The following is a 26612-nucleotide window of genomic DNA, read 5'->3' as shown; positions in this document are numbered from 1 at the left end:
GTTTTCATGTTTGGGTTACTGACCCATTTAGGTGTTCAACAAATACTTGATAACTGAAATAATCGCCCATCTTTTAAAACCAACATTGAGAAATGTTCTCTCTAAAAGTTCAGTCTATACTGAAAAATCCTCCCCATCCCATTGTTAAAAGCAACTGGTCCACTATGAACTATTTTCTGAATTAGTTCAAGGAAGACTTCCACTGTTGATAAGGAGATACCAATTATCAGCCAGCTCTGCTGGGCTGAGAGATCTTTAGGGCATCTGTAAATGTCTCCTCTTCCAGATTTTCCTGGTATTTATGACATTCTTCCATCTTTTCATCCAAAGCACATCGTTCCAGACCTCCAAAACTAGTCTCTTTCTTAGGAAATTGGGTAAACTTTGTAAGCTTCTTGCCTCTCTTTCCAGGAGTATATCACAAACGCGGTACAGCTGAAATCAAGGTATTATGAAAGCCTGCCTTAGATAGGAGTGGAGTCCGCAGTTGTCTGTTCCTAATGCCTAGCAGCTAAAGATAAATACACTTTAAAAGAAAATCCCACGCTGTGAAGTGCTATTGATTTTTCACACTCACTTTCAATTCCAATCACATAGGGTCCTGGTACCTTCTCATGCCTAGAACTCAACTCCCAGCAAACAAGTAGGGACTCTTGCTTATGAATCCTAAAGTGGGCTGATAACATAGTGTTCATCTTTATTTCCCATTATTTCTCTCACCCTGAAAGCATCATCTTTTATCTTCTCTCATCAGCAATCACAATACTCAAGATTATGCCCCACACATCGCTGCCAAAATTGCTTTGGGTGGGGGAGAGGGGAGACTATAAACCCATTTGTGATGAGAGATGGATGACTGAAGGAATCTTAACAGGAGATATGGAGGGAATTGCTTCATGGTAGAGAAAAAATCCTTAAAGTAAAGGGATGGTGAAGTCACAGGAGGTGGCCATTGGCAGAGGGAGGGGCAGAGAGCTTTGGAGCCCTACATCAACTCTGGAAAGGGGTGAAACACTGTCAAGCTTGGCTGAGGAGAAGGTCTGGTGTATTTGAGCCACTCAGTTCTATTAATAAGCCCTCAGTAAGATCCCAATGTGTTTCTTCAGTGAGCCTACTTCCTTGTAACAGAGAGCAATCAGAAAGGTTCTCTGCTGTCCCCACAGTCACTGCTCATGCTCACTTCCTTCAGGGGACATCCTTTTGGTGAGCAACACCACAGCCTTCATGGAGAGATGTGTCATATGTCGCATAGAGAAGGACCAGGGCCACTTGTCCATCTACTTCTGAGATACTCAGGCAGAAGGAGGCCCTCTGTGCTCTACTTTCTGAATGGGGTGCCTGTCTGTAGATGTCTAAACAAACAACGCTGAGTGGAAATGTCTTGGGCGGGGGTGAGGGGGATGGGGCAGGGAGCGTTCTTTAAGAATCTGGCTACCGTTAAGGCACAATCCATCATCTCCTCAAACACAGTTTAAAGTACAGTGTGTGGTCCTATTCCCTTGGGTCTTTCTTGGCCTAGAATTTAATTGAAGTCTTTAGGGGAAAAACTATGATGTGAAACAACTGGTCTGTCCCAAAGTGTACGTTTTAAATGTTTGTAACTGTACAACCCATAAGCTAATTTTTATTTATGAAAAGCCCCAGCGAGAATAAACAAAGCAGAGGGCATAATAAATGGCATCTTCGTTGTAAGTAAACCAGGCAGACTGTGCTGGCCATCTTTCCTTCTGGGACCTTGGATGAGACCGTATGTCTGCCACCCAATTGGCAGTATGTGATCCAGTCAAGCCTGGGCCACCTTCCCATCAGAGTACACAGTTGTACTAATCGTCCCCAATGTTGATGAAGATCAATGTTGACGAAGATACCCTAACCCTAAGCCATTTGCCCAATGATGAGGCCAACATCCCTGAGAATGATAGGACCCATACACTACCATCCTAAAAATCATGAGTTCCAGTGCTTCTTCTAAGTGGCAGCAGCTTCAGTGGAAGAAGACACCTGGCAGAATCAGGGACCCTTGCTGTAGGATGGGGTGCCTTCACACCTGAGAAATGCCAGAAGCGAACTTTGATTTGGGGACTAGAGAAAGCATTTGAAACAATAATTTTATTAAGGACATACTGATTTGAACTTACTTACTTCATTCCTCAGGATTGCCAAACCAGGGAAACGCAGTAGACATCCTTCAATGGTCTATACCCTTGTGGGTGTGAGGGCTCCTATGGCATCAAAACATTTCAAAGCTTATAGCCCCAATTGATGTTGTTTTACTTTTTGTGCATTTATTTATCCCAACAGTGTCTACGTGCATTTTAAGGTTCTCATACATATATGGAAAACATACAGGTTTTTTTTTTTTAATTCATGGATAATATTGGTTTGTGCAAGTGTACGCACAGATCATTTCTATTAATTCTACTGTTCTCAGGGGCCACTGGGAATCAGAAAGGCCTGACGTTAGCTCCAGTATTCAACCAGGCATAACAAAGTTCCTCATGATATATTGTGAAGACTGAAAAAAATAAAGGTTGATGTCAACATAATAGGTGAATACGAGGTAGAATCTACTTCCATAGGTGCTGATAATAATCAGGCAAATGGGCTGGGGTCTCTAATGAGTAACTACAGCTGTATCCCTGGTTCCCTTCTCTCCCACCCTTGATCTCCCACTGACTCAGTGCATGATTTGAGAAATGTCATTTTGCTCTCCGGGCTTCAGGTTATTCATATGGGACATGGTAGGAGGGATGTGAAATACCACAGCAGTTCCAAATCTTTTTGGATTTATAAACCTCATAGAAATTTTTGTGAATGATAAGAGCCATCTTTCTGGAAAATACAGGCACAGTGTTTACATGTAATTCAGGGAACTCATGGATTTTCTGAAGCTGTAAGGAACCCCCGTGGGTGATCACTACTGAGGTACCCACCCAGCACGACACCATGGTTCTAGAGGATCATACTTCTATGACCATCGAACTGTGGTGATTTCAGTTTTATTTCAAGCACCTCCTTTGCAGAGATATAATAGGAGCCGGTTCCAAGGAGGCATCTGGAAAGCATGTAGCATGACCTCCAGCTGTGTTCAGTTTCAGTTTGTTCCAGCTGGTGACCCTGCAGTGCTCTTTTTCTTCCCCGACCCAGACATGCTCTGTCTCTCTGGCTGCCCTGTACCTTCCCTGGCCTTGTAGAAATGATTGTGCCAAAGGCATAATGACTCCACCCAGAAAAGGGGCCTTGGAGCATCGTCTCATATTCGGACGGCTTCTGCAGCCGAGTCAAAGAAGTTCATCCCCTCTTCCTTGATTTGATTCCCCTGGCTTGTGGCTATTGGATTGGACAACACAGATATAGAACATGCCCATCACCGCTGAATGCTCTATTGGACACCAGTATTCTATACATATATCCAGTCAATGCACACTCTGTGCCAGCACCTGAGTTTTGAAAATATAGAAACAAAGAAGACAGGCTCCAGCTCTCAAGGGGCTTGTGTGGAAGAGGCAGACCTTCAATTATACCACTACCCCTGAGGTGGAGCCGGGAGAGTGATAGTCCAAGCATAGGCAACAGCATGTAAAAAGGTACAAAGGCCTAAAAACACTGCATGTTCAGAGCATGGAAAATTCCAGATGATTTGCATGCAGAATAAATGAATCTAGTGAGTAAAGAGTGCTGAGAGGTGCTGATAAATCAAGGTGGGAAGATAGACAAAGGCCACATCTGATGGGTACATAGACAAAGACGAGATCTGTATTCCATGCTTATTTGGTAGTTGCTTTATAAATGGTAATTCTTCAACCACTTGATCTTCAACTAGTTTTGATTTCTTCAAGTGTGTTTTCCTGGAATCACATGGCATTTCCCCCTTCTCTGTCAGAATCTTATTATAGAGGATTATTTCAGAGTCTGGAATCCTGACCTCTGTCCTCTCCGAGGCTTAGCTTGTCCTTCTTCTAGGCACTTCCCCTTGGGTTAACATCTCCCATTATCATATTGTATGGTTGTTGGAACATACAATGTATGGGGTATGTTTGGATTTAACTAAGCATCCGGAAGCCCAGACATATACCTTAAGTTGGCAACAAGGGATGATGCTCACAAAAAATTTGAAACAGAGTGATGCCCAGAAAAAAAACCTTAGCTGGTCACAGAAGGAGGATCAAGGAAAGCCAATGGAAGAGCAAGTGAAAAACAAAATCAACAATAACAAACAAACAAAAGACACTCGAAGAGTACATTCTCCAGGAGGTACTCCAACCGCTCATCATCTCAAAGACTGGGAACTTTCCTTCAAACTATATAAATCCCCCCCACCACCTGTGGTTGAAATTCATTTCTGTATGCCTGCCCTACATGCATCATGATGACCACTGGCCATCACAGGACACCATGAAACCATGGCTGCATTCCAGAAAACATTTATTGAACATCTAATAAGTGTGGAGATCTTGTTGCATTCAGTGGAGACCAACCTCATGGGCCTGTAGGAGGAAGAAAACTCTCATCTCATCCTTATGATCCTGACCTCTGGAATATTCATTACAGACTTAAACCCTTCCACTGCTGTCATCTTCTGTGGTCTCAAAATATCCCTGCTAGGTAGATAAGATCAGGTTTGTTATACTAGTTTTACAGGAGGGCAAAACTGAAGCCCAGAGGTATGAAGTCACTTCCTGATACCACAGCAAACTAGGGAGCGAGAGCCACATCTCTTATTTTCAAATCTAGGCCTTGAAAAGCATTCTCAAAAGGCAAGTTATGTAATTAGATCAAATTCTCCTAAAATCAAATTTCCTAGCACATTGAGATGAAACGTCCAATCTGAGGCAAAAGAAAAAAAATACTATGAGGTCCTTGAGGATTGCATGTGGTTAAAAACAGACACAATATTCAAAGAAGCTCAAAGCCCTAGATACTCCTCTTAATGATCAAAAGAAGCTAGAAACTGATTTCTTCTGAAAGTCATCAAGATTAAACTGTTCAGGTGGCCATAGCTATCAATGGCCTTCCTGTTACATAAGAGTAACAAGAGTTTTGCTGAGTTTTAAATGTTCCTTAAAAATAATGGAAACAAAAGTGCACCTGTATCGCGTCTCTCATCATGTCAATGGATCTTAAAAGTTTGTGGCAAAAATCACAGTGGCTCATGTTGAGCTGGCTGCTGCAAAGCAAACAATAAACAGAGACGTCTGTTTTGAGCCTTCATCAAATTGCAACTGCATAATTGCAAATAAATCCCAGCACATGCTGTTTTAATTAATGGCAAATAATAAGATAACAGTCACAATCATGAGGCTTAACCAACCATACAGTTAAGCATACATTTGTTTTCAATTAGAGTTAAAATGTATTCAGCTGAGTACAGCTTAAGTGGTAATTGCATTCTTTACAAGTTGCTAATAATCCCTGGAATGGCCACTCTAATAAAAATTTGCCTCTAATGGGTACATGTCCTGCTTCCTCACATGTCAAGGCCAGTGAAGTCATTAGGGGCACCGACAACACAGTCATCTATCTGGAGAGTTAGACTTCTGTCCAAAGCCCACACGTGAACTATTCGCTGTGTACTTAACATGGGAAGCAGCATGGTCATTTGATCATGGTTTTATGCTCTTTCCCAGGAATGTCTCCCAGGGGCAATTCTGCTATTAGAGAGTGTGGCTATTTGTCATTTCCTATAAGGTGAGGCCTTCGACAGACTCTACAGAAGAACGCAAAGCGCTCTCTCTACTAAGTTATCCTGGCTACAGGGACTTCACTTCATTTTGAGATAGTCACTGACCTCCTTCCAGGACATCAGTTTGTGTTTAACGGGTGGGTGGTTGTAGGACTGGACTGGCCACAGCATTCCAATCCAGGAAAATATGTCTGGGTGCACACACAGTTTGATAAACTGCTTTTAATGTTAATGAGTCAGGAAAAAAATCTTAGGCTTAACATTATATGCTCCCTTTCTTTTCTCTTCTCCCCATATTTATTTACTGTGTCTTTCTTCCTTTTCTGCCATGCTCCTCTTTCTTCTCTCCTTCTCCCTTCGTGTCTATCCTCCCTAGGGAAGAATTTCAGGGAAAATAACAGACTTTGTCTTAGTTAGAGTGCCTATGCGGGTTGGCTCCGAGCTGTATCATGTCCTCAACTGCCATCTCAACTATTTGTCCAGTGATACAGACCTGGACCTCTGGGTCTGGAGAGCCATTAAAATTTAAGTATTTAGAAGATTATTATTTCTAACATCTACTTGAAATTGAGAGGAAGACCATGAGAGTTATCTATGCCCCTGGAGAAGAGAGTAGACTTGAAAGAGAAGGAGGGATGGCATTTCCCAATTTTAAGAGTTTAAAATAGGAACTTGAGCCTGCTATTAGCTGTGCTTTTCTAAAGGGAAAGGTACAACGCTATGCAATAAACATATTAAACAAATAAATGGGAGTGGAAGCAGTCAAGAAGAACAGCTGTCAGAGAGAGGTGACTGTGCTCGTAACAGATGCGATGCTCTAGTAGCCGTGGCAGTGTTTGGGCAACTGTTAGATTTGCATATAAATTCAGAAGGCAAAGTTGGCCCCTTTTAATTCCTAATAGTTGATATCTTTAAACGAATCCTTCCTCCTTCATTTGTGCATCCCATACCTGAGTGTCTGGTGGTATAAGGGGTGCAGATTGTATCTGGCCTATCATTGAATGACTCTGGGAGATAGGACAATTACTGTCTCCTCTTTGGGTCTCAATTCTTCATCTTTTAATGATTGTAAGAGTACTTCTCATCTCTGACAGTTGTGATTCCATAAAATTACAGCTCAGATTAAGAAAGTCTTCTCATGATTGCTGAGGTTTAACAATCCACTCTTTCCATAGTATTGATCGATTTGTTAGTGGAGTTACTAACTCTACTCATTATAAAAGTAGATAAGGAGAGATGTATTTAAGGCTTCTACTCATCTCCTACTTCTAGAATTCCACGGCAGTTCTGTTTAAATTCACTCCTGCTTTGTGCCTTCTTGTTTTGCTTGTTTTTTGTTTTTGCTTATTTTTGAGAGAGAGAGAGAGAGACAGAGTGTGGGGGGTGGGGAGGAGGTGCAGAGAGAGAGGGAGACATAGAATCCCAGCATCCAAAGCAGGCTCCAGGCTCTGAGCTGTCAAAACAGCCCGATGCAGGGCTTGAACTCATGAACTGGGAGATCTTGACCCGAGCTGAAGTCTGATGCTTAACCTACTAGGCCATCCAGGTGCCCCTGCCTTGTGCCTTCTAATTGCATGTGCTCAGGCCTTTTTTTTTAATTGATATATAATTAACATGTATGTTATATTATTTTTGTGTGTACAACATAGTGATTTGACACATACATTGCAAAGAGAATGGTATAGCCGCAGAATAAGTAATCACAATGGCTGCAAATTGGCAGCCACATTCCAGACAAATGCTGGAAAGATAGTATGGGCTGATTGCTGTCTGCTTCTCTAGCTTATCCTTCCACTTATTCCCCAGACCATGCCACTGTCATTACCACAGAACATGGTGGCTCACACAGCATCCCCCAACATTGTCCCACCTACTGGAATTTAATTTAGTTCTCATTTGAACCAGATTCCGTTCATTGCCTAAATTCTAATTTGGACCAGGCTAAATTATCTCATCCCAAACAATCTTTTGAGCCTTTTTCCCACTGACTCCCAACATGTCCTCAGAGCTTCAGCCACACATGATAGCTTGGACTATTAGTTTTTTTACTGCTGTGTAACAAATTATCACAAACTTAGTGATTTAGAGAACATTCCTTTATTATCTCATCATTTCTGTTGGTCTGGAATCCAGACATGCCTTAGCTGGACCCTCTGCTCAGGGTCTCATAAGACTACAATCTGGTGTCCTCCATGCTGCTTCCCTTTCTCAAGTTCAGGGTCCTTTTCCAAGCTCCGCTATTTGTTGGCAGACTAACGTCCCTTACAGTTGTAGGACTGAGGTCCTGCTTTCTTGTTGACTGCCGGCTGGAAAATGCTCTCAGCTCCTTGAGACCCCATAGTTCCTTGCCAAGCAGAAATCTCACAAATGGCAACTCACTTCTTCAAATGCATGATAATTACTTTATTTACTATATAACATAATCTAATCAGGGAGTGGTATTAACCACCCCTGACATAGTCTATTGGCTAGAAGCACATCACAGGTCCCAGCTGTATTCAGGGACAGGGAGTTATACAAGAGTCAGTTTCACGGGGGATCATCTTAAAATTCTGCCTCCAAAATTATCATTCCCAGAGCGTTTTTCTTACCCCTTTTAGACAAATTTTACTGCTGCTTAGTAAGTGGCTTCACCTTTCTCTGCCAGCCCCTAAATCTGTCACATGCATAGATGATGAAGTTTGTCCACCTTCTCCTCTTGGCTTCCATTGCGTGTATAATCTTCTGAGCTCATTTACTCATTCTGGAGCGCATTATCGTTTACAAGACCTTCTCCCCAGGATGCACACATCTCCTTCAGATGAGGGAAATTAAATGATTGCCTTCAACCCCATCCTCCACCACCACACTCTGCGCAGTGTTTTCTACATAGGCGGTAGCTGGCAAATAACTGTGAGTGGAATTCAATAAATTGAACCAAAGCGTAGAATTACAGTCTCTGCAAGGCTGGAACAGAGCTTCGAGGTCAGCTAGACCAAACTCTTTCCCTTATTGCCCTTGGCTGGAGGTATTGGCATTTCTTCGGGTTTCTATGTCCCATCTGCTATCAAACATTTTTATGACATTTATTTCCTCATTATAGTCCTTATTGTGTTTTTTCAAAATGTATCTGTGAGGCACATGAGAGTTGGAAATTCTCCCTCCCCTTGCAATTCTTCCTTCCCCGAAGTCCCAGCCTCCCTATGCCTGTGGCAGGCCTCCCAAGCTCCCGATGCAGCATCACTCCCTGCTTTCCTGTATGTCTCTTCTGTCTCCTCCACACCTCCATCATCAATTTCAAACTTCCTGTCCTGACATTCAAGGCCTCCTTACACTTTGAGGCTGTCTTTATCGCCTCCCTTATTTTCCCTGTGTCTCCCTCCCTAGCTCCCACTCCAAATTCTGGGCATTCCTCCAAGTTTCTCCATATTCCTGGAACCATCACCCCCACGCTCCCCCTTCCCTATTTCCCCCATCATCTGTCAAGATATCTCTCATTTCTCTTATCTTCCCCCTAAAATTTTTTTGTAGAAACTCTCCTTTGACACAATAAGCAGATGTATATTTAATGTTCTATTAGCAAATGTTCGCCCATGGCTGTTAGACCATTGAAATATACACAGCACAGATGACATAGTACTTTGATGCTTGTCACAGCGAATCACAGGCAGCTTCCAATGTTGGACACGGTGATGTAGGAAGGAAACCCACAGTGGAACAGATTTAAGTTGCCTTGGTTTGTCCATGCGGCTGACTAACTCAGGAAGATGAGAATTATTTGGGGCTTGCTCTATCACTCAGATAGGTCTTTCATCATTTCAGCCAAGGGGCAGGCTAGGCAATGGAGGTATTTTTATTTTTTTTATTTATTTTTTTTTCAACGTTTATTTATTTTTGGGACAGAGAGAGACAGAGCATGAACGGGGGAGGGGCAGAGAGAGAGGGAGACACAGAATCGGAAACAGGCTCCAGGCTCTGAGCCATCAGCCCAGAGCCCGACGCGGGGCTTGAACTCGCGGACCGTGAGATCGTGACCTGGCTGAAGTCGGACGCTTAACCGACTGCGCCACCCAGGCGCCCCTGGAGGTATTTTTAAAGTTAGCTCTCATAGTTACCAGCTGGGGTGAGAGTGGATAAATTATGTAAATCCTGATGTTCATTTCTTTACTTCCAAATGGAAATGACCTTAATGAGAATACCTAAGGATGTCAGTTAAGTAACTTAACATGTAAAAAAATGCAGATATTGTAAAACATACGTACATGGCACACATGTCTGCCTGCAGCTGGTGTCAGGTGGTCAGTTGTGATTAACTATGGGAGAGCCACTTAGTTCCCTTGGGACCTTGATTTCTTCATCTTTAAAACCAGGATAATAAATTCCTGCCTTCTAAATCTCAACAAGCTGTTTTGAAAATACCATAAGAGAAGAGACACAGACATTTTACTTAGGAAATGTGGGAAAATAAAGGTATCGTCTTCATCATAGTTGGAAACATCACTGTCCCCTGAAAAAAGGAGCATGAGCTGCCTACATTTCCTCCCTGTTTTCTCTACCTGGAATGCTCTCCTCCTCCCCACTTCCCCACCTCCCCTGACTCACTAGTAGTCAGATTTCAGGTTCCAGTGGCCCTCTCATCCCCTCCCTTAGCCCCCAGCCCAAGTCAGCAATCTCCGGAGCTCTCATTCATTGTACACCCCAAAGAATTGATGTGGAACCACCACGGTTCCCACCTGGGGACACCCACCCAGAGATTTATTTTTAGAAGCCATCACAACTGGACTTTGCCAGACAGCAGGGAAATGTCTGAACACAATCCTTAACTTCTGTAATAGTCTGAAGTTTTCAAGGCCCTGATTTCATAAATAGCTTCTACTATTCTTTGTACTTGCTAGGCACAGGCCACGAATGTTGCTACACCAACACATTATTATATTCTATAAAAAGAAGTTTGCTTACATAATGACAATTTTTGATACACAAATGATATGCCATTCTGAGACAGATCTATAGAAATGAAAACAGTTAAAAATCACCAAATTGATAAATTTAAGACTTGATTCTTTGACATCTCTAGATCTTTTTCACTGTAGCTGCTTTCCAAATTGAATACTTCCAACTTTATTCATAAACAAAGCATTTGAACTTATATTTTATTGACTTTTTTAGGTAAAATCCTTTTGAGAGTTTCAAAAAGCTTCAGCACAATCTGATGTGGTAGTCTCTTACAGCTAACTTTCTTTTATCTTTAATCTTATTCTTCTTTTAATATGTGTTTGATATTCACAGATGCAAATATCAGAGTAAAAATACAACTTATCTACAGATTCCTAGTTTATCCCTCACTTTGTATGGAGGCAGAAAGGAAAAACATAACATAGAATATTGCCTGGAGATAGTCTAAATACAAATTTTTTTTTCCTCTCCAACCTAATTCCCTTTAGCTCTAAAGGCAGTGGCTATTTTATAAGTAGTTTGAATCAAATTCTCAGAATTTATCCATCAACTTGTCTACAATATTTCTGATTCTGCTCTAGTCTAGCCTCCTTTTACTTTTGCAAATTGTCATTACTCATTTTTATTTACTTTTAAAATTGCATTAGGAGATTCACTTTTGGGGACACCTGGGTGGCTCAATCACCTGACTCTTGATTTCCACTCCGATCATGATTGACACACAACGTTACATTAGTTTCAAGAGTAAAACATAGTGATCCAACTTCTTTGTACCTGTGTTACGTTCACCATAAGTGTAACTACCATCTGTCATCATCCAACACTCTTACAATACTATTGACTGTACTTCCTATGCTATGCCTTTTATTCCTGTGATCTATTCCTTCCGTAACTGGAAACCTATATCCCATAAATTAACATTATCTAAAACATTAATTAGAAGCTTCCCCTAACCTTGGTATTCACGAAATATTATGGTTTGTACAGACTTAACTCAATGAACCCAAAGATCCCGTGTCTGTAGGTACTAGATCCAGAAACAGGAGGAGAGAAGCACCACACAGCACAACAGCTGGGAATATTACTTTTCTCTTGTTGTGTAACAAATTACCACAAATTTTCCAGCTTCAAGCAACACTAATTTATTATATCACAGTTTCAGTAGGTCAGAGTTCTGAGCACAGTGTAACTGGGCTCTCTGCTCGGGGTAGGTAGGTAGGGCCAAGTGGGGGCCTCTGAGGAAGACTGGGCTTCAAAACTCATTCAGGTTGTTGGCCAAATTTAGTTCCTTGTGGTTCTTGGTTGGTAGACAAAGGTCTCCATCTCCTGTTGGCTTGTCTGGCCGCCCACATTCCTCCTCCTGTCCCTTCATCTCCATAGCGGCAGCTGTCGCACTCCAAATCTCTCTGAGCACCCCCTGCCTCTACTTTGAAGGACTCACGTGATTATATCAAGCCCACCTGGATAACCTCATTTTAAGGGCAACTGTGCCATATAGCGTACACAAAATCACAAACATTATCCATCATCATATTCGCAGGTTTGGAAAATTAGGCCAGGACATCTTTGGCAGGAGGAGGCCATTTCAGAAATTTTGCCCCACACCACAGCATGTTTTGTTCTGGTATGAGGAAGCTTCAGAAACCAAGAGATATCACATGGAAAATGACACCTCCTTGAACAAGAAGAAGAAGAAGACCTTGAACAAGAAGTTTCCAGGAATCCAATGGGAAAAATTTTAAACTGCGTTGGTAAATTTTCTGCATTTGTTGCTGGAATCAAACTATAGGAAAAGGCACAGATGATCAAACAAGGAGAGAAAGAAGGGAAAAAGTAAACAAAGTTTTGTTAGAAAGATTCCAGAAATACCAGGCCTGATTTTAAGTATACTGACATGAACATCATGAAACACATGAAAAAAATGAGCCATGAAGGGAAACCGTGCAAGTGAATAATCAGTGAGGGGCCTGGGAGCACAGAGAGCAGGGAGCCAGTGAATATAGAACAGACAGTCCTGGATGAGAATTCTCAGAAGAAGGAAAACACCAAGTAAACAAATACCCAGCTCAGAGCCAACAAGCTGCTTCAAGGCTGAGAAGTCCTAAGATTCAGAAAATAAGGGTGGTGATGGTCAGAGGAACCAGGACGTTTCACTGTAGGTCCATGTAGTCAACTGTAAGGAGAGACTCATATGCTAGCTATGAGTAGTACAGCAAAATGATCCCACTAAAAGGAGATATGGGCAACAAGTCTGAAAATGAGATATCCTAAGCTAGGTATATTTTACTCTTCAGAGACTCATATTCTGTTACTGCAGTTATATGTCTTTACTTTGTACCTAATTCTAGGAAAATGAATTATAAAAATATTAAAGATGATGAGAAGCTTTAGGGGTCATCTAGTTTAACCTATTTCACAACTTGGTAAGTCAAGGACCAAAGAAGGGAATAAACATGTCTGGACCAAACTGTGAACCTCAAGAATAGCCAGTTCTAAGGATCTCAGCCCTCTGCTTTTGCCCAAGGTTGAGTATTTTTTAAGAAATCACTGTGGGTCTTCTTTTAGTAATTTGTATAAGCTTTTACTTCTATGTGCCATGCTATCACTACTCCTCCATAAGAATGGCATTTATTTTTTCATGCAAGGAATTTTGGAATGAAATTTTTATTTTAGTTCAACTATCAATGGCTTTTAAATAATGAGGATGTGTTGGTCAAGGTAGGTCTTAAATTTCATCAAAAAAAAATCTTTAAATAACTTTATATGTTCAAAAAATATTGACCCCCCCATCAAGTGCTATTAGCATGAAATGGGGATTATGGTGAGATTTGGGGTCTATACATGAACTCATACATCCACTCAACAAATAGCTGGTTGTATGAAAATACATAAGAGCTTCCATTGTTGGGCCTCAGTTCTTCATCTGTGAGAGGTGAAAGTAGGAGTAGACTCTCTATACTCTCCCCTTCAGTGCTAATAAACAACGAGTCTAAGAATATACATACCACAGGACGGCTATTGAGCTGTATACTCAAAACACCAAGGGAGTGCCATTCTCACTGCAGTGTGTGTGAATGGACCCCTCTGGAGTATGGGATATGAAAACTGCAATGTTACATATGTTGTTATATGGGAAAAATCCATCTCAAAAGAAAACATCACGAAAAATTGGAGATCGTATTAGACCCTCCAGCCCAATAAAGAATCATCTCATATCAGCTACACTTCTCCAGAATCTCCCGTGTTGGCTGAGAAGAATAGAAGATACTCCTTTCATCCTGGCTGAGAAGGGCCCTGTTGCCCTTGACATACCATCTTAATGTAGTGAGAATCCTGCCGGATAGCTGTCCAGCTTGAAGGCCGGGGCATGGGAAAGAGCCCAATAATAGTTGGAGAAGGAGGAGTGTGGTGATGAGCTCAGATGTCTAAACATAGAAGAAAAGCCAAGAACTGAGTAGTAGATTAGCCATGGAGCAGTCCAGTGAGGCGCTATATATCCTGTAGGCATAGTGACAAAAAAACAAGAATTAAAAATCCTCAAAATTCATCCAGCCAATTTTATTAAAAATAACATTTTCTAACTAAAAAGAACTTGACTTAAAGGCATTTCCATATGCATGTCCTTTGATATTGAGTCTTAGCATGACTAACACTGATTTGAGCTATAATCTATGGAAAGATTCTTTTCAGATTTTGAATTTACCTTGGGCAATCAAAGTGCTAGTGGCAGATACTTGAGGTCTCCATTCTAGGACAGGCAGGGACATTAACAGAGTTATAGGTTGAGGGAGCGGGGGGCAGGGAGGAAGAGAAAGAAGGATCCAGGAAAAAACCCTTCAAGGATTTTTTTCAAATTTTATTTTAATATTCTCTAATTTTAGAATAAACAATCAAATAATAAAGTCCAATGATCTTAAAGTTAAGAAATCAGCACCAGCTTGGCTCACACCCCAATATAATCCATACACTTCACTCAGCCTCAATAGCTCCAGAAATGTCAAATACCTTCCTAGTCAAGGTCTAGACTGGGCCACTGGGGAGCAGGTGTCATGTCCTACTAGGAAGCTACTGATCACAGCAACAAGAATAACAACCCTCCTTTTTGCACTTTGGCACCTGAGACTAAAGGAGCAACACAGAGAGGCAGCCATATAGAAGAAGAAGGTCTTGCTTTGGTTTTGGGAAAGCATCCTCTCTACAGCTCTTTGAAACTATAGAATGATTATTAGAAATTAAGCTGAATTTACACATTTTTCTTTTATGTTTCTCAGAATCAAGCTATTGGGAGAGTGAGAAATCTATCATTGATGTATTCATTCAAAAACACATAATAAGAATGCACATATTATGAGCAAGGTACTAGGAATGAACACAGCATTAGAAATGGAACCACTCTGCTCATAGAATTATTGAAACAAAGGATGAAATTTAATAATTTTTCAGGAAACTTAATAAATGAAAAATAATACAATATTTTTGATGCTGGGGTGCCTTGATGGCTCACTCAGTTAAGCATAGGACTCTTGATTTAGGCTCAGGTCATGATCTTCCAGTCGTGAGACTGAGCCACGCATTGGCCTCTGTGCTGAGTTTGGAATCTACTTGGGATTCAGTCTCTCCCTCTCCGTCTGCCTCTCCCCTGCTCTCTCTCTCTCTCTCTCTCTCAAAACAAAAAAAAAATTTTTTTTGATGACATGAATCCCTGCCTATTGCAGTGGGAGTGATTTTTTAAATGTTTTTCCCATAGCTGATATGTAGCCACATGGGGATTAAATGAAACGAGATAAGAACTGCAAGGTGCAGAGCATGGTCGTTTCCATTATCAAATGGATGTGACTTAGCCCTCCATAACGTTAGTGTGTTAATTCATGGACTCACATAGTTTCAACTGCCCAATTACTTTTATTGGCATTAAGTTCCACTTTCTTACCGGAATCATATATGTTCATGAAGATGCTAAACGATGAATCTGGGTACATCTATGAAACCTCCTGAAATAGATCCAATTTCAGTGAGGCTACCCATTCCCTGCTTCAACCACCAAGATCTAGAGGCAGAAGATGATACCTGAAGTCCCAATGCTGGGACAGGACAAATCACATTAGCCTCCGAACAAAGTCAGTCATAAACGTCTGCTGCTATCTTCTCATGCGGTTATCTTTCCTGTGACTCCTCATCCAAGGCCTCCGCCACCGCACCTACTTGGTCTAAAATGTCAGTGTTTTGGGGTATATTTACTTAGCCATCTACTTCCTGGCTCTAGGATTCTGTTTTGTTAGATGCTGTCGTCACTACCAGGCTGGAGGCCAATGTTTGTACTGGGTGGGAGTTGGAGGGAGGCATAAACAGAATCAACCCTCTTGTGCTTTAAAAAATCAGGCTAGAATTATATACATATTTCATGTCAGAAAAATAAAATGTGTCTTGGCGGCAGATGGGAAGTTGGAGCGCATGGAGGGGGAGTGGAGAATTGGCAGAATTGTTCCCCTTTTCTTTGGCCCCCCGCCTGACAATCATTCAGCCCTTTACTCTTGGAGTCAGCACCTTCTCCTTCTTCTGAGGCCTTCCAAGTGCTACAATTTCCTTGCCGTCATCCCTAGCATGTTGTCAGAACTCCGAATGGCTTGAAAAGGAAGAACACTCTCACAAAATGGTGTCCATTCCCTAAATTATCTAAGACCTGTGTTCCAGTCACTGGAGTGAACCTCAACTTGGCTTAGAAGAGAAAGCAAGGTTCAGATGGCAAGACAAATCCACACAAGGATTTGATGATCTAAATGAGGATACGTTTAGGAATCAAGCTCTTCACCTGGAAAAGAAATTCCACTTCTGAGCTTTATAGGGAACCAAGAGTATTTATTACCTACCTAAAAGGTTTGCTAAATTTCTCTAAGCCCCATCACTTCCCTCCAACTGGAGTGTTTCTGTTTCTCTAATTCCTGGTGCTTTCTAGGACCACCCAGAGCTGCAGTCTCTTCTGAATAATTATCTACACAAAATGTGACCTTCGCCCTAATCCTTTAGCCTCAGCCTTTCATTAAGCAGTTCCCAGTGCTTCCTATCGTGTTCCCAGAAAGGACCGCTCTGTGATAAACAGTGCTCCTAAGTCCTCAAACTTCTCAGAAAGTTCTTCTCCTACCAGTGGTCTCAAAAACCCTGAAGCCTTCCGGTGGCGGCTACTTGTGTCCATGTGATCCCTAGATACTAGTTTTAGGGGGTATAGAATAAATTTGTAAAGACCCACAAGGCTTCTTGGCCACTCCTTTCCTACTCTCCTTGAGAATACCCTCCTCCTTGAGCCTGATGCCACTAATGAGCTCTCTTCACCTTCATGGCTGTCATATGTCAGCCTCTATGTTGGTCATTTCTTCATATTTAACACCTCTTATGACCTGACACAATGTCTTACTCTCCACCTGAAATCCTAAAATGTAGTGCTGACTTCACCAATCACAATCCTAAAACCTTGCTAATTCGAATGGCCTTAGAGTCTCCTCCCCACCTATACAATTCATTCCAAAGACCATCGGCCAGACCCTGGAACTCTTCCTCTCTGAAAGTGCCCTACCCCCCACCGAAATATCACCTTTGGAAGCCCACTCTTCTAGCTTTGTTCAAACAGTGCAACAATATATTTAGTAGAGAATGAGATCTTTCAAATTCAAGTGGTGTATCCAGATATCAAAATGGAAACAAACACCGTAGTTAACCCCAAGCAAAATATTTTGTTTGGAAAGAAGAATAAGCAGTGAGAAGAACAGAAAAAAAATATGGGTGTCAATGGCCTTTCCTCCTGTAAGAAATGCCTACATCTTCTGTACTGGGGAAACAAATTCAGTACTTAATAGCAAATAAATAGGATGCATTCCATTACTTCTTCAGGAGAAGATGGCATTTCTGCTTAGCCTCCATTGACTTGCAAGGAAAAATAACACCGGCATCACCAAAAATCATGATTTCTGGGGTTGTTTGTGGTAAAGAACCCACGTTATGCCAGAGTGCCAGTGACAAGTCTAAGCAGTTCCTGCTCCATGGCCAGCCTACCAAAGGCAAAATCAAGATGAAGTGTTCCATCCCACTAAAAATGTATATGCATGGTCCCAGATTGCTGTACTTTCTTTATGACACAACTGAAATAGGAGGCTGGGAAACTTGCCTTATCTAGAATTGAGTCCCAGATCTTGGCATTGTCCAAAACAATCCTCAACTCAAGTTACACTAATGTAATCTTCCTTCTTGTGCCAAAAACAACTTTTGATGGGTCTTCTACACTTACTCTGCAGGTCACACACTCTCTCCCAAACGTGAGTGTTGAACTAACATCAGCTGATTTCCGAGAACTTTCAGGGCAGGGGAATAGCCCCAAACACTTCTGAATTTGGCTGATTTTTTTTGTTGTTGTTATTGAATGGCTATGCCTCCCTCAGCTCTGTGTTGTCAGCAGAATTAACCTGTCTATATCATCTTTTATAGATTGTGAACAGGGAGGACCTCAAGTCTGACCCCTGTCGGGCCCCAGTAAATCTCGCAGCACACAATTAAAGGCACTCCTCTGGTCTTTGTTTTTCTACCAGTCCATCAGCTCCCATGCACTCTGGATACTCATGAAACTTCTTTTCATCTGAGGCTCACAGTAGGATTTTTTAAAAAACATCTGCTGAAGATCCAAATAGGTTGTTATACTTCCTCTTAAAAACTAACCCATGGGATTGCTTCTCCCAGACAATTTTTTTTTTCTGCTGAAAGTGAACACCCTTCACTTGTTCTTTTATTTCAGTTTGAAACAAAGTTGCCCAAGGTAGGAAATAATGCAATTACCAGCCCTCCTTTTTTTTTTTTATTTTTTATTTTTTTTATTTGTGGACCACTTGGCTTTGTTATCCCTTGGGTTTAAAGACTCTCAGGAGAACTTGGAAATCTCTTGAGAACTTTGTTTCTTATAATGGTCTACTTCTAGGCTCTGCCCAACGATTTTATTGTCATATTAAAACCAACACCTATCTTATAAAATACAATGAGAAAAAAATTCACGTGCATTTTGCAGATAGACCAAGACTTCGTGGATCTTTTCTATTCAGTGCCTACTTAAGCCTCTAACCCCACAAACTCTCAAGTTGTACATTCTGTTTTCTCTTCAGGAGGGAATATAGGAGAAATGCACCTTCCAAAGCCCCTCACAGCAAAGATGAGGAAGCCAAGGGGACAGGAAGGGCCTTGCCAATAATCATGTGCTACTTGGGGGCCCCTTGGGCTTGAGCTCAGAGCTCCTCTCTCTTGTTGTAGAAAATAAAACAAAGTAGAAGACATTGGAAAATACAAAGAAAATGATAATAGCAGTTCATAATCCAGTCATGGATAACTATTATTCATGTTTTGGTCAATATCATTTTTTATTATGAAAAGTTTAGTTTATATAATTTGGATCATAATTATATATAATTTTGTATAGCTTTTTTAACACATAATATAACACAAGTATTTTCCAACATGAATAGAAACTCTAACATATTTTTGATGATCATCTGATATTTTATTAACAAACATACCACAATTCAATTAACTACCTTGATTTTTTAGAGCTTTTGTATTTTAAAGATTCTTTTTTTTTAATTTTTTTTAACGTTTATTTATTTTTGAGACAGAGAGAGACAGAGCATGAATGGGGGAGGGTCAGAGAGAGAGGGAGACACAGAATCTGAAACAGGCTCCAGGGTCTGAGCGGTCAGCACAGAGCCTGACGCGGGGCTTGAACTCACGGACCGCGAGATCATGACCTGAGCTGAAGTCGGACGCTTAACCGACTGAGCCACCCAGGCGCCCCAGAGCTTTTGTATTTTAAATAATCTAACAATATCTTTCAACAAACTTTTTTTCCTCTGTATTTTGTAATTAACTTTTAGGATCAATCCCCAAAACCTAAATTAAGAGTATGGATATTTTAAGGCCCTTGGTATTTGTTGACATTTTTTTTACAGATAGCTTGTGCCAATTTACATTTCCTTCAGGGATATATTAAAGTAACTAATTCATTAGACTGTCATGAACATTAGTTATTCTAATTTTTTAGAATTTTTATTCTTACAAAATTCAAATCTATAAACAACATACAAGAACAGTACAATGAACTGCTGTATGCTCTTTGTCTATATTCACCAATTATTAATATTTTATTATGTGTGCATTAATGACCTCAAACTATTATCACTATTATTATTATTATTATTTGCTGAACCATTTGAGAATAAGTTATAGACATTTTTACCCCTAAATATTTCAATTTTTGTCTTCTAAGAAAAACACTTTTTTATATTGTTGTATTTTCAAATTAAGCACCTTTAACATTGATAAATATTATTATCCAACACACAGCCCTATATTTAAGTTGTCCTAATATTGTCCTTCATAGGATTTTGTTTTCTGATCTAGAAATCAAGCCAGGATGATGTATTGTGTTTTCTTGCCATGTCTTTTTAATTCCTTTAATTCAGAACAGTTTCTCAGCCTTTAGTTTTCATGACTTTGACACATTTGAAGAGTACAGGCAGATTGTTTTGTAAAATGTGCTTCCATCTGGGTTTTTCTGAGTTTTCTCATAATTAGACTCAGGTTATGCATTTTGGGCAAGTATGCCACAGAAGTGATGTTCTGCTCTCAGTGTATATACATCATGATGTCAGTTTGTCCTATTTTTAGTGATGTTCACTTTAATCACTAGGTTAAAATGATTCTACCATGTTTCCCCACTGTAAAGGTAGCTTTCCCTTTTGTAATTAATAAGTAATCTATGGGAAGTTACTTGAGACTGTGTAAATATCCTGGACCTCAACAAACTCTCGCCCATGGGTTTTAGCATCCGTTTTGATATGTGTCCGAAATAGTTATTGCTATGATTGTTGCAAAATACTAATTTTTCTAACTCCAGCATCCCTTCTGCATTTATTATTTGCCATTTTACTTTAACAAAAAGCTTTTGCTTTTTCTTGCTATTTTGCATGTATGTATGTATGTAGTCAGTCAGTCATTTGTTCATATATATTTTTAACAGAATGGATACATGGATTCTTTTTATATTCAGTGTGTTATAATCCACTACACTTATTATTTATTTTGATACTGAAATTGTCCCTGATTTGACTAATGGGAGCCCTTGTTTCTAAGTTCTTTGGACATATCGTCATCATTTTATTAGCACTTTCTTATATCCTGGCTCCCCACTCCCCACACACAGACACACAAACCCCACATTCCAATTACTCTGCTCTCGCAATTATCCTGTTCTCATTCTGGAATTGGCCATTTATCCAAGGACCCCTGATTTCTTTTACTGGAAAATAGAATTAATTCTATTTTTTTAATGCAAAAATGTTTTGGCTTTAATTTACATTTCTTTGGTTATTAGTGAAGTTAAATTTTTTTCAAGTATTTATTCCTTGCTTTCATTTCATCTTTTGTTATTGTCTTTAATTTGCATAGTGTTTTCTTTAGAATACCTAGAATACATACTTAAGAATGACTTTGATTCTAATATTTAGATGAAACCATTTGTTTAGAAGGATAAATTCAATGTGTAATTTCATTGTTCTAAATGGTTAAATCCCCCAAAAGGCTCTTCATAAAACTCTTGTAAACATGTTAAAGGAATCCAGTCCCATTTTAGAGCACCATCCTGATAGCCAAATTCAGAACTTCAGCCTATGGGAGCTGAACCCATTCTCCTGTGCTTTCTACACTACGGTGGCCCTGCCAAGATTTCCTAGGTGGGAGAGTATGTGAAATCTGTGTTGGTGAAAGCAGCAGTGGAGCTTGGGGAGAGGAAGAGCTAAATTTGAGGTCGAAGGAATCTGTGGCAGTGGAAGGACTCATGGTAGGAAAGGAAACGAAAATGGTAAGATTATTACAGAAGCAGCTGCATGGAGAAAGGAAGGGCTCTCAAACAGTAGTGGTTAAAAGAGAAATCATATGGGTGCCTGGGTGGCTCAGTTGGTTAAGTGTCTGACTTCAGCTTTGGTCATGTTCTCATGGTTTGTGAGTTCGAGCCCTGCTTCAGGCTCTGTGCTTACAGCTCGGAGCCTGGAGCCTGCGTCCGATTCTGTGTCTCAGTCTCTATTCCTCCCCTGCTCACACTCTGTCTCTCTTTCTCTCAAAAATAAATAAATATTAAAAAAAATAAAATAGAAATCATAAACCAGAGTGGCAATTTGTAAAGAACTTTACTTTTATGAAGAACTACCAGAAGTTTGAAACACCCTCTAAACACCTACGGGTGGAAGAGATCGTCCCTCTGCTTGTTACAAAATAAGCATACATATCTAAATTACACAGTGATCTATCTTCAAATGAAATTATAATGAAAAAAATAAATAGCAGCTTCTGTTTGGGAGCATGTATATCAACCATAAATTTGCATACGTAACTGGAGATTTCACTTCTCAGATGTCCTGGGTGTTGGACACTCTCTCATCTCACCCACAAAACCGATGGCCTTGCCTGAGATGCAGAAGTAGGAAAACTTCACCGTGCCTCAGTCAACCTGTCATCTCAGCTCTCCACCCCATGGGCCCTTCAGTGGCTACAGCCTCTTGGCTTTCCTTTTCTTGTGAGCTGACAGAACTTCATTGTCCATTTAGCAAATCTCAACCAGAGATACACCTGTTATCCAAATACTCATGAAGGTTTTCAAAGGGGAAGAACATTACTTGATTTTGTCACTGTCACTACTTTGCTTCTCTGTGTCACTTTTCCTTTTGTGACTGGAGTCACTTCCTGTTGCTCCCTGGATCCCCCATGGCCTTTCTCCTCACCAAGTCCTCACAGCCTCCTATTACATTTCTATGCTAGCATCTCCTTAAAAAATGATAAAACTAATTTTGCTCTTTATATAGTCCAGCTGCTTCAGAAAATTTGGAAATGCCAAAAAAAAAAAAGTAAAGAAGACAGTAGAAGCTACGTATAACTCTGGTATCTACCGTTCACCGTTCATTGGGTGTTTTTCCATTCATTCTCTCTCATCCATGTGAGAGAGAATCTTCTCTATGTGTCTTTAAATAATTCTGTCTCTGTCTCACTGTCTGTATATATGTACATATGGAGACAAAATACAAGGAGATACTCATTCCAAAGTGTGTGTGTGTGCCTACACATATGAGCAAGAAATAAGTCTCAGTTTTGTTAAGCCACTGAAATTCCAGGTTTTTTGTAACAATAGGCGGAGATACCCTAACTAATGCAGTTATTTAAAATAAGGTAGCTGACAGGTTCATGCAACTAGAAATGGAGGGGTGGAGGGTAAAAGAGAAAACGTTAAGATAAAATAAGAGGGGGCCATGGACACACCTGTAGTAAGTAGGTAGCCCTTCTCTATGTGCTGCAATCAAAATATATATTTTTAATTTTTTTAACATTTATTTATTTTTTGAGAGACAGAGCATGAGCGGGAAAGGGGCAGAGAGAATGGGAGTCACAGAATCTGAAGCAGGCTCCAGGCTCTGAGCTGTCAGTGCAGAGTCCAACGTGGGGCTTGAACTCATGAACCATGAGATCATGACCTGAACTGAACTGGGACGCTTAACCGACTGAGCCACCCAGGCACCCCCCAAATATATTTTAAAGAATTCACCAAGGATTGAGAAATCAAAGCCAGTCCACCGGTCAATCATTCCATCCATGTATTCTTTCAAAAAGTGTTTGTTAATTCCCATCAGAGAGACACCAGAGATATATCAAGGATTAAGATGTGGTCCTTTCTCTTATAATTGTCAGGAGAAAAATCAGCTTTATAAGTCTGTTATGAAAAATAGCTATTTTCTACCTGTGCCCTCCAGGGAGAAGGAAGAATTAAATGAAGAACTTTATTAGTCTCACATTTCATTAAAGTCTATTCTGACTGTTTTTCCTTCCCCTGATAAACTACTAAGATTTAAAATGGATTGGTCTTAAACCTTTGCCATATTTTTACTTTCAGCTTCTAAGAAAATTCTAAGATTCATAAAACTGATCAAAGCTATCAAAAAAGTAGGGGGAAAAGACAAACAGTCCAGATAAAACAGTGGTCAGAAAATCCACACCCTTGTTTGACTCATCTTGGCTAATTGTATAGAATTAGAAAAGATTCTTTAGAATTTGGAGAAAATGACGTTTTAATCTCAGAAGCTCCAGATCATTGACTGTTTGCCTCTCTGAGCCACTGAGTAGGCTAGTATGTGTGGCACAGAGACAAGGCAGGCCCTCACCATCTAGTGAGAAACACCACTAAAGATAAATGTTCTCTGTGTCACAGAAGGATTCAGATCAGTGCCACCTGCCTAAACAAGAGGAGACATGTTTACCATGGGACTCTGAACAAAGATTAGCAATTTATTCATATTCCCTCCTTTCCTGGGAATTTCTATTCCCTCTTCTGTATGGTGGAAGTGACTCTTCTGCATGAATTCGAGCAGGTGGAACCAGAAACCCTGCTTTTGCCACTCCCAAATGGGCCACATGAGACACCTTCCTGACCATGTCGACACCCAGAAAGCCTGATCCTAGTGCCACTCTTGGCAGTTTGGACTTCTTAGCCCCTGAATCTCATACCAAATGAGAACTTCCCAACTGTATCTTTGTCTTCTTAATATTCAACTTTCAATGAAGAAAAGATTCAGAAAAGAATTATGTATCTCCTTCAAATCTAGAAAACATTAAGATGGCTCTGTCCTCAAAGGGCAAGTGATGTTTTAGAAAGAGGTGTAATATTTTTGTAATGTTACATGTTTTCCTGGGAATAGGGGGACCGGGAACATTGGAATCCTGCCCCAATCTCATTGCTCATTCCCATAAAGTCCCCAAAGGAATTATTTTTAAAAAGGGGAGAACAGCAAACGGGAAATTAAAGTACACTTTATTATTAGCCTGGCCAACGCCAAATAAACAAACGTAGAACTTTCTGGTAATGGGTCTAGGACACATGGCATACTCTCAGATCCTGATCCAGATCCCCAAACTCTAAATTGAGTATCTTATCTTGGAATCTTCACATCCTTGGGCTGTTCACATGGAAGAGGGAACAGAAGTAATAAATGAGGAAAGTACTGCGTGGAAAAAGAAATAAAATTAGTCTGGAGAAATTTCAGAAACAGAATCCTTTATTAAACAAAACAACAAGCAAAAGTACTCCAGCATAAAAAACAGCTCTATCATAAAAAATAATTTCTCATTATCAGGCAGATAGGTATCCTGGACCTAATCCCTAAGTGACAGACACGGAGGGATTGCAGGTTCCAACAACAACCCTGAGAGTAAGAAAAGGAAAAGAGCTCAGCGATGTCGGCCGCCCTCGCTGATCTGGCCATGTGACTGCAGAGAAAGAGGATCGTAGCATACAATGAACTGCCTGCTGGGGAACACGGCCCGGATGGCAGCCGGCATCTGGCACCATTAGTTTAGGACTTTATTCTCCGAGAAAGAAGTGAGACATGGGACAAGAGGGTGAAGACTCCGCTTGCCAACTCCCCCCACAAGTCAGAGATTGGTCAGGAAAGAAAGGTCATCGTTGATTTTGGGTTGCAGCTCGGGGTCAATACTGCCACTGTGAGTCTCTTCGCTCTGCAAGGAGACTTATGTAGGAATTCCCGCAAGCATCACAATTACCTACTGCGCCAGATATCCCAGTCCTCACTGCGTCTATTAGGAAAATGTGCCTCAGAAAGGTCATTTTGACCAAGATCTCACAGCTGTTAAATGTGATCTTGAATTATCTGTATCCAGAGCCTATATGCTATTTGTCATTTTTTTCATCTGAGTTTATTATACCAGAATTGCATTATTAATTAGGACAGGTTTTGGAAATCATTTGATTTTTTTTCTTATTAGTCATTACAATTTGGCCTTAATGGAAATAGTCAAAGTCAGTCCTGAGTTATATTTCGTGTACACAAATGACACAAAGCAGGCACTGTTCACCACGCCCTTTGCAGCATTCTCTAAGGCATCTTGATACTGTCAAGAACAGAAGCTTCTTCACACACAAGTTCTTATACGTCCTTCCAAAGAAAACATTCTTGCTTATAAGTAGTCATAATCACTGTATTCATATGCTTACTCACCCCAGGTAGCTAGGTACCTGAGTTGAAACAACCATTTAGTGCAAACAATCGTAGGAATATGTACATATATTCTGCATTATGTATATGATATATTTACTTCCCATAAGGGAGGTATGACTGACCTCATTAAAAAGTTCCAGAAAAATGAAGGTTTCCTAATTTATGCACAAATTTATATGAATGAATGTGCTTTCCAGCTTTTGCATAATTTCACCATCTAAATATTCAAATATATGTATAAGTGCATATATGTGCATCCTTATTGACACAGTACACACTCTATGGATATCATGGTTATTACTATTAAGAAACATGTAGGGGCGCCTGGGTGGCGCAGTCGGTTAAGCGTCCAACTTCAGCCAGGTCACGATCTCGTGGTCTGTGAGTTCGAGCCCCGCGTCGGGCTCTGGGCTGATGGCTCAGAGCCTGGAGCCTGTTTCCAATTCTGTGTCTCCCTCTCTCTCTGCCCCTCCCCTGTTCATGCTCTGTCTCTCTCTGTCCCAAAAATAAATAAACGTTGAAAAAAAAATTAAAAAAAAAAAAAGAAACATGTAGACACCTGGTTTCTGCTTGGGATGTAAAGAACCAGAAGGGTTATTATTCCCACCCCTACAACAACAACAAAAGCCTTGACTGCATCAGAGAACCAAAGTTGCAGGAAAAGATGGGACAGGAATCATGGCCTACCTGGGGCAAATGCAGTCAGACATCACTTAGGAAATGTCAACTAGTATAGTCACAAAAATTGATGGCTGCCAGGTGTAAGCAGGCAAGAGAGTTTGGACCTCCTTAGACCTGGAGAGATAAGAGGGGTTTGCACCTTCTTCTCCACAGACCCCACTGGGAACTAGCATAAATGATTGACCAATGTCTTGAGAAAGTGTTTTTGTGGTGTAGGTCTGGACCTTTCTCTC

General features: G+C 40.6%; 1 long non-coding RNA gene across 1 annotated transcript in view; it reads right to left on the bottom strand.

Annotated features, from left to right (window-relative positions):
- Positions 1-13776: 13776 nt before the first annotated feature.
- LOC123581517 overlaps positions 13777-26612 on the bottom strand; it is a 31466-nt gene continuing 18630 nt past the window's right edge. The window contains exon 2 of the long non-coding RNA XR_006703781.1: positions 13777-14116. This is a non-coding gene — a long non-coding RNA (uncharacterized LOC123581517). The remainder of the gene's footprint in view (positions 14117-26612) is intronic.

The sequence above is a fragment of the Leopardus geoffroyi genome, chromosome A3, assembly GCF_018350155.1.
Source record: "Leopardus geoffroyi isolate Oge1 chromosome A3, O.geoffroyi_Oge1_pat1.0, whole genome shotgun sequence".
NCBI lineage: Eukaryota > Metazoa > Chordata > Mammalia > Carnivora > Felidae > Leopardus > Leopardus geoffroyi.
The sequence above is the reverse complement of the archived record's forward strand: the minus strand, read 5'-3'. Positions and strand labels throughout refer to the sequence as shown.